Below are 8,988 nucleotides of genomic sequence, written 5' to 3'. Positions count from 1 at the left end.
AATCACGTACCCTATTTCCTCCCTGATGACTTGGAATAGAGATTATCAATTTTTTGGCAGCTCGATTGTAAATGTTGCTGTTTGCAAGAACCACCCTTACTCTCCTATTGACAGATTGTAAATCGGTATTACTCCACTGGATCCCATCGAAAATATATATAAGGCCTACAAATAAGTTCTGTCGGTTTTTTCTTTAAATTTGAAGCTTTATTGTGAAAAATTGGTTATACATTCATTGTTTAAAGTATTGCCCGTCGCTAGCCACAACTTTCTTCCATCTTTCAGACAATTCATAGATACCATCACGCCAAAAATTGGCCTGCTTGGCCGCTATCCACACATCGAGGCATTTTTTGAGTTCGTCGAAATTGGAGAAGTGCTGGTCAGCCAGGCCATGCTGCATCGACAGGAACAAATGGTAATCAGAAGGAGCAATGTCTGGAGAGTACAGCGGGTGGGGTAGGACTTCCCATTTCAACGTTTCTAGATATGTTGGGCTGTACAACATGTGGACGAGCATTGTCATCTTGCAAAATAACTTGATCATGCCTTTGCTGGTATTGCGGCCGTTTTTTCTTGAGTTCGCGGCTCAAACGCATCATTTGACGGTATCCCCACGTTGCCCGACGCTTGGGATTATCGTAATGGATCCACTTTTCATCGCCAGTAACCATTCGATGCAGAAAACCCTTCCTTTCTTGTTGTTGGAGCAGTTGTTCGCACGTGAAAAAACGGCGTTCGATGTCTCTTGGGTTCAGTTCATACGGAACCCAATTTCCGACCTTTCCAATCATTCCCATTGCTTTTAAACGGTGGGAAATGGCTTGCTGAGTGACTTCAAGTGTTTTTCCAAGTTCTTCTTGCGTTTGCGATGGATCTTGGCCGAGCAATGTCTCTAATTCTTCATCTTCAAAAATTGTTGGCCGTCAGGCGCGCTCTTCGTCTTCCAAGTCAAAATTGCCACTTTTAAACCGTCCAAACCACCTCTGACACGTTCGTTCAGATAGAGCATGGTCACGATAAACTTCCACCAAAATGCGATGACTTTCGGTTGCTTTTTTCTTCATATTGAAATAATGAAGTTGGACTACCCCGCAAAAACACATTATTTGGTACAAAATTGGCCATTTTCGTTAATGAAAAAAGTATTGTTGTTTACACTTCAATTAAATAATTTATACTGACGTTTGTGCCTATTGACAGTAGCTTTCCGATGAACGTTTGAAAATGTGGATCAATGGATTAAAAAACAAGCTACGCCATCTATTGTGAAAACCGACAGGACTTATTTGTAGACCTTATAGAAGGACGGAAATGGGGAAGGTGCTGATTGCCATGATTTTATTTTCCTCGAACAGCTTTGTTTTTAGGACAGGATCCAGACGCCATTCAAATTCCCCCAGCAACTTAGATTTGATTATTGCCACAGCAGGTGTTGTTGCTTGCAATATGCCGAGGTATTTGTAGACGTCGGCCGCATCCATGCCCTCAATTCGGATGTTATTTTGGCTGTATCCTTCGTTGTCGGTGTGTATTTTCCCCGAACAATTGTCTTCGTTTTCGTCGTCAGTATAAATATACATTTGCCATGTTTGACTTGGAACCCGTATTTGTTTTCATGCAAAAGATGGGATAACGAATTCAAAGCGAAACAAAACCACAACGGTCTTAAAGAATTGCTTTCGAAGATTCCACGCCTAAATGGTAGCTCTTCTGAACATGTAAGGATACCGATAACCTCATGCTCCAATTCTTCATGACTGTTCTCAGGAGAAGAACCACATTCGGGTTGATTTTGTATAAGCGTAACACCTGTAGTGACCACGAATGTGAAATGAAGTTAAAGGCTGATTTATAATCAATGCAGGCTGTCGAGATATTTCGTTTTCGGTGGACAGCCTGCTTTACAGCTACCGAATGGATTATAAATTGTTCTTTATAGCCCCGCGAGCATTGTGCGCATCATTTTTTCTCTTCCACAATCAATTTGTGAACATCAAGATATTTTGAAAAGTTTGCGCAAAGGACTGAAGTAAGAACCTTGTAGATGGTAGGCAGACAAGTGATTGATCTACAATTAAAAGGGAAGGATTAACTTTGTTGAACTAGTTTCGCATCGAGAATCATCTGGTTAAAATGATTCGCCAGTACCCTGTGAATTCTCTTGAACCGCTTCAGCCAGAAGTTCTGAATCAATCAAGTGCTGACGTCTTCCAATTACCTGCCTTTTCAAGGACTGCTCCAAAAATTTCTTGCCCGATCCAGATTACTTGCCCGACCTGTTTTGTTGAGATTTTTATAAAATTCCCTTTGGTTCGGGAAGGAAGGGATACGTTTGGAGCATACCGCAAATTTCTGCTTCAGCACCTCGAGGATTTTTTCAATTGAGGAGAGATGACAGTTGGAGAGATGACAGTTTCCAATGATATTCTCAAAGCATCTAGGCACTCTTGGTGATTGATTTTAAAGAGTGATTGCGTGACACAGGTAACTCCTCTCTCAACTTTTCCACTCTTTTTTTTTAATCGAACGGTAAACGGTCCTGCCCGTACTTCTGTTAATCGCTCCGAAATTTTGATTATTGACACGAATAACTATGGCAACTGTAGACAAGACTATGAACCTTTGTCACAATAATCTCGCTAGCCAAACCTTCAGGTAAAATTCTGTCAACGGCATTAAAGATGTTGGTAGTTGACGAAGGAAACTTTAATTTTGGGATCATTGGCCTAGCGTCTGGGAGAGTCTGTGAATAATAATAATCATCGTTTGCGCAACAATCCATATTGAATCAGGGCCTTGAAGTGTGTGTCACAAACGAGCAATCGCGACCACAACGATGGGTAGCAGGGAGTCGAGTTCGAGACGCCGACCGATATGGACCACAATATGTTCCGTGTTTAAAAACCTGAAATAAACAATTCTTGTAAATCAGTTAAAGACTTTGCTTTCTGTCTCGGCCCCTTTGACAGATCAGAAGTGGGATCTTCCTTTTCGGTTTCGGTGAATGCAAAATGCCGCGACAAAAATTCGCAATCGCAGATTTAACGTGCCTGGTATTACGGAAGTTGCTGCGCGACCGGGAGTTGAGATCGGCCGGGCGAAAACCGGATTTAGTGAAGCGGTTCAAATTCCACCGAAATGGAAATCCGTGTTACAACCAGCAAACCAGTCAGTCGACAGCCTTACAAGGTTCCGTTCCCGAAGCGATTGAAAGTGGAAGAAATGATCGACGAGCTACTGAAAGCTGGAATAATTCGACCGAGTGAGTCGAAATATTCATCTCCGGTCATACTGGTCGCGAAATCAGATGGTACAGACCGACTTTGTATCGATTATCGAGCATTAAACGCGATTACAGTGAAGGAACCATTCCCAGTTCCCAGTGTGGAAGAGCAAGTGGCACAATTGGCCGGAAATTCCTTCTTTACTACGCTGGATTTCATTTCAGGATATTACCAAATCCCGATTGCCGAATCATCGAAAAAGTATACGGCTTTCGCCACTCATATAGGCCAATATGAATTCAACGTAGCTCCATTTGGATTGACCAACGCTCCATTCAAATTCCAAAGAGAAATCCGGAAAATCACATCGAGAATGAAACGACGAGTAGTATCTTATGTTGACGAAATCATCATACCGAGCAAAAATATCAAAGAAGGCTTGGAAGCGTTGGATGAGTTCTTAGGAATATTAGCGGAAATCGGTATGACATTAAATATAAAGAAATGTACATTTTTAGCGACCGAAGTATCCTTTTTGGGACATCGAATCACTAAGGAAGGTCTTCTACCCGGTGAAGTGAAAACCGATGCAATCCAGAAATTCCCAACACCTAGTAATCGAACCGAGGTTCGACGGTTTCTTGGACTAACTAGTTTCTTTCGACGATTCGTTCAAGGATATGCTCAGATAGCTTTACCGTTAACTCGATTGCTGAAAACGAAGGATGCGGAACCATTTACATGGACATTTCTTGAACAGGAAGCATTCGATACCTTACGAAGAGCTCTTTATCATCCACAGATTTTAGAGATCTACGACGTCAAGCGACAGTACGAAGTCCACACGGACGCGAGTTCGAATGGAATTGCTGGAGTGTTACTTCAAGAGAGCGACAACGGGTTAAAACCTGTCATGTACTTCAGTCGGAAGTGCTCGGAGACCGAAGCGAAATATCACAGTTATGAGCTAGAGGTTCTAGCCATAGTTGACAGCCTGGAACGGTTCAGAATGTTTTTGATCGGAAAGAGGTTTCGTGTCATTACTGATTGTGCTGCAATAACATCTACGAAAAATACATCCTCACATTGCTAGATGGTGGCTACGTCTTCAGGAATTCGATTGTGAATACATCCATCGAAGTGCTGACCGCATGCGACATGTAGACGCTCTGAGCAGAGCATCCGTAGAGCCTCCAAACCCAACCAAGACAGTCGCCGACCTCGTCCTTAAGGTGGAACTCGATGAACACGATTTCTTGACGACCATCCAGCTGCAGGATATGAAGTTAGCAAATATTGTCAAAGTTCTTCAAGGAATGAGCTCTGAACAAGCGACACAGATTCGACGCGAATACGTTTACAAAAATAACCGTTTGTACCGCAAAGTTGACGATCAGTTGAGATTCGTTGTACCGACGACAATGCGATGGAGAGTAGTGCGTACGTACCACGATGACATAGGACATTTTGGTGCGGAGAAAACTTTAGATCGATTGAGGAAAGATTTTTGGTTCCCGAAAATGAGAAAATATGTCAAATCATATATATCAGCATGCATGGAATGCGTGTACAATAAGACGGTGACAGGGAAGGCCGAAGGGCAGCTATACATCGACACTGTGAAACCTATTCCCTTCATGCGATTGCACCTGGATCATGTAGGACCACTGCCGAAGACGTCACGAGGAAATCAATATATCCTGGGAATCACCGATCCTTTTACTAAATTTACAGTCTTAAAAGCCGTCCGTAGCGTAAACACCCAGCCAGTAATACGACTTCGTATTTTGGGCTACCAGCTATTGTCGTCACCGATCGAGGCACGGCTTTCACTTCTCACAACTTTGCCGAATACTGTAAATTAAACGGGATCCAACACATTCAAACAGCTGTTCGAACACCTCGAGCCAACGGCTCAATTGAAAGAATTAATCAAACGGTTTGCAAATGTCTTCGAGCCAGCTGTGTAAGCCATTCAGATTGGGACTCAGCTATCCGCGACATCCAGTGGACTTTGAACAGCAATACAAATGCAAGGACCAAATATAGTCCGAACGATCTCATATTCAATTTTCGATTGCGGGACGTTGTTCATAACCGTCTCGTACAAGCCATCCACGATGAAGCGAACGATTCACAAGAAAGTATCGATATCCGACGGGAAAGGGCAACTAAAGCGATTGAAGCCGAGCAGGCAAAATGGAAGCAGCGATTCGATAGGCAGCGCAAGAGGCCTTCTCAATATCAGGAGGGTGATCTGGTCGTGATTACCAACGTTGCTCCTTCGACGGGGTTTTCTCGAAAGCTGGAGCCGCGATATCGAGGGCCGTATGTAATTTCGAAAGTCTTAAGGTTCGACCGATACGTCGTTGAAGATATCGAAGGTCTCCAACGTCGACAAAGGCGCTTTAATTCGGTGTTCCACGCCGAACATCTTAAATCGTGGTGCACAGCTGCACCTTTCCTCGACAACGATATCGATGGGAGCGACAACGAAGAAGACCCGGGGAACGTGCCCGGCCAGGAGTCCGATTTGTCAGGAGTGGCCGAAATGTCACAAACGAGCAATCGCGACCACAACGATGGATAGCAGGGAGTCGAGTTCGAGACGCCGACCGATATGGACCACAATATGTTCCGTGTTTAAAAACGTGAAATAAACAATTCTTGTAAATCAGTTAAAGACTATGCTTTCTGTCTCGGCCCCTTTGACATGTGTTAGAGCACTTCATTCAAGACCGTAACAGTGCACTACAAAATAACAGTACCCTGTAGGAGGCAATGTGGTCAGCATTGCGCTCGCCCGAGATTATTACCCTGATTTGACTCAGGTACTCATCCACAGCTGAGTTGGCTAGTATCCAACGTCAAGTCAAGATACAAATGCTGCTGCTACCACTGAGATTTGAACTGCGACCTACCGTATGATAGCGTTGTGCTCTAACCACTCAGATATCCGGACATTCTGCCCAGTTCCTAAGTTTCTCCTGATTACTGAGCTCATGGAGTGCCTTATAGGTGGAGTATTCGAGTTGCTCCTTTGATCAGCTCGATAAATTGACGACTCCACACCGAGCTCAAGTGAAATTTCGTGGAGAATTTGTTATCTAGTTGCTGGGGCAACTCGATTATTTTTCACTATCACCAGATTGATTGGTAAAGTTCTGGTACGGAAAATGACTTAGTTCCGGAAAACGGGTTATGAACGCGTCACAGGGTCGTTTCCTATACCCTGATGGATTCCGTTCCAAATCCGTAATAGTGTAAATTCGTTTAGTTGATTTGTCCACCTAGGGGGACCTAGGCGTCGTATACGCCTAGGTCTTCCATTCCTGTTTATTGAAGGCAAGAGGGCGAAGGGCGGCTCTGGTGTTGTTGAGCGACTTTAATCCGTGGTGGATAATATCTGCATGCGAATATGCGTGTGTCATGGATTACTGATAATGGCAGGGTCCACTGGGCCAGCTACGCAGGTTAATGCTATAAATAAGTAGCCGTGGACCAACATGACGTTTCTATTCGTGTGTGTGTGTGTTCCTTCCCTGAACTCGCTTTTTGGTCAGCCAACCTACATAAAAATCCTTAATCCGAGGTGAAGAACCCGGATGAATTGCAGTGACGTTACACTGTATTTCAGCAGTTCCTCTTCAAATACTTTCCCCACCTTTGGGGGTAGCCTTGGGGCATGGTAACATTGGAGCTCTATTACAAGGCTCTCTGTTTCCTTACTAATCGTGGGAAGGCAGTGGGGGGGGGGGGGGATTGTCAGGTTCGGTTGATAGCAGAAGTTGAATGAAAGCCGTTTTTTAAATTTGATTTTTTTTTTTATTTAAATTCAATATCGATCCTGCTCTTCATTGTGGTGCTCACAATGTGAAAGTTGTGAGCAGACTGTCGCTTCTGCCGAGTGACTGCTCTACTTAACCCTGTAGGAATAAGTTAACTTCTAGGGAGTAGATCACTTTGGTAGAAGATAAAGGTAATTAAAAGTTCTAATGCTGTTTAACTGCGGGTATCTCCACTTGCAGCTCCGCGATTTGGCTTAACAATTGCTGAACTAGCTGTGTTGAGCGTGTTTCTGCTGCTAAAGACGATGGTGTTTGTATAGCTGGCGTTGCTTTCACGAAGTAAAGTTTTAAGTATACCATTTACAATTGTCATAAGAACGAAGAGTGGCGGTAAGTATTTCTTTGGTTCCAGTCATAAGTTATGAAAAGTAGTAAAAGATAGAAATGAATAACAACACCAAAATTACCTATCTACAGTCACTCAAAGTGAAAATGATCCACCCATTGAAAATGACTTTAGTCGAGTTAGATTAAAGTATAGTTAACACAAATGAATTTATTTCAACGTAATAATAATTCTTGATATGTTAGTAATAAATACTCAAGATATATTTGAAATTAGTGTATTTTCTTTGCAGTTACTTGTTAATATTTGTCATTGGTCCGAATATGGGGTCAAAGTGAAAATGATCCAGGCAACTTATTCCAATGAACTTGGTACTAAACTTTCGTGATGTACTGTTAAAATGCGTAGCTGTGCAACTGTGCAGTTGACTATAGCCCTTCGCTGAGTGCAGTCATCAGTTACATTTCTATTTCGGCAAGTTTTTCTAGTGAAATGGGTCGACACACGACGTACGAAGAGCGGGAGGTAGTGATCCATCATTTTATGCTTGGAAAAAGTAAAAGAGCGATAGCGAATATTGTTAATAAAAGTCCTTCAACTGTACAACATATAATTGAGCGATTTAGAGAAAATCGCATCGGTAATAAAGTTCGTATAAGTCCTAAAAAGGCTTTTTCCCAGCGTGGTTTGGTTCGAGACGATCCTAAAATAAGTGCACCAAAAATACGTGTAGAAGTTGAAAAGCATTTAGGTATCAAGGTCTGCGACGAAACAATCCGAATCGTTTTGAGAAATCATGGATTTAACAACAGAGCCCCTCGAATAAAGCCGTTAATTAGTCCAAAAAATAAGCAACGCCGGCTAGGATTTGCAAATCGTTACTATTCACACGGTCCAGAATTCTGGAACAACGTTATCTTTGCAGATGAGAGCAAATTTAATGTTTTTGGATCCGACAGAAAAGTTCGAGTATGGAAAAAGAAGAATGAAGAGTTAAATTTGAAAAATTTACAAGCGAGCGTAAAACATGGGGGCGGTTCAGTAATGGTTTGGGGTTGCATGGCAGCCAATGGGGTCGGGAATATTTATGTCATAGACGGCAATATGGACAAATTTATGTACCTTCAAATTCTAAAGGGCAATTTACATGCCAGTGCCAGAAATTTGGGTCTTGAAGGGAATTTCCAGTTTTACCAAGATAACGACCCCAAACACAAATCGTTTCTCATTCGCGAATGGATGCTCTACAATTGTCCTAAGGTTATCGAAACTCCACCACAATCACCAGATCTGAATGTTATCGAGCATTTGTGGTACTTTCTAGACGATCGAATCAGGCAACATAGAATATCTAGCCGAAGTCACTTAAAGCAGGTTATTTTGGAGGAATGGGCAAAAATTCCATCAGAATTCACAAAAAAACTTGTTGAGTCAATGCCAAGAAGACTGTCAGTTGTTAGGGTGACTAAAGGGCTTCATACTAAATATTAATTAGCTAAAAAAAAAATTTGAATTTACTTTGTTTTTGCCTTTTTTATTTTAATGGATCATTTTCACTTTGACTAGGAATTATGCATTTTTATGTTTATGTTATTATATTTATAAATGAAATAAATTTTTTATTTTT

The sequence above is a fragment of the Hermetia illucens genome, chromosome 7 (genome assembly GCF_905115235.1).
Source record: "Hermetia illucens chromosome 7, iHerIll2.2.curated.20191125, whole genome shotgun sequence".
Classification (NCBI taxonomy): domain Eukaryota; kingdom Metazoa; phylum Arthropoda; class Insecta; order Diptera; family Stratiomyidae; genus Hermetia; species Hermetia illucens.
The sequence above is the reverse complement of the archived record's forward strand: the minus strand, read 5'-3'. Positions refer to the sequence as shown.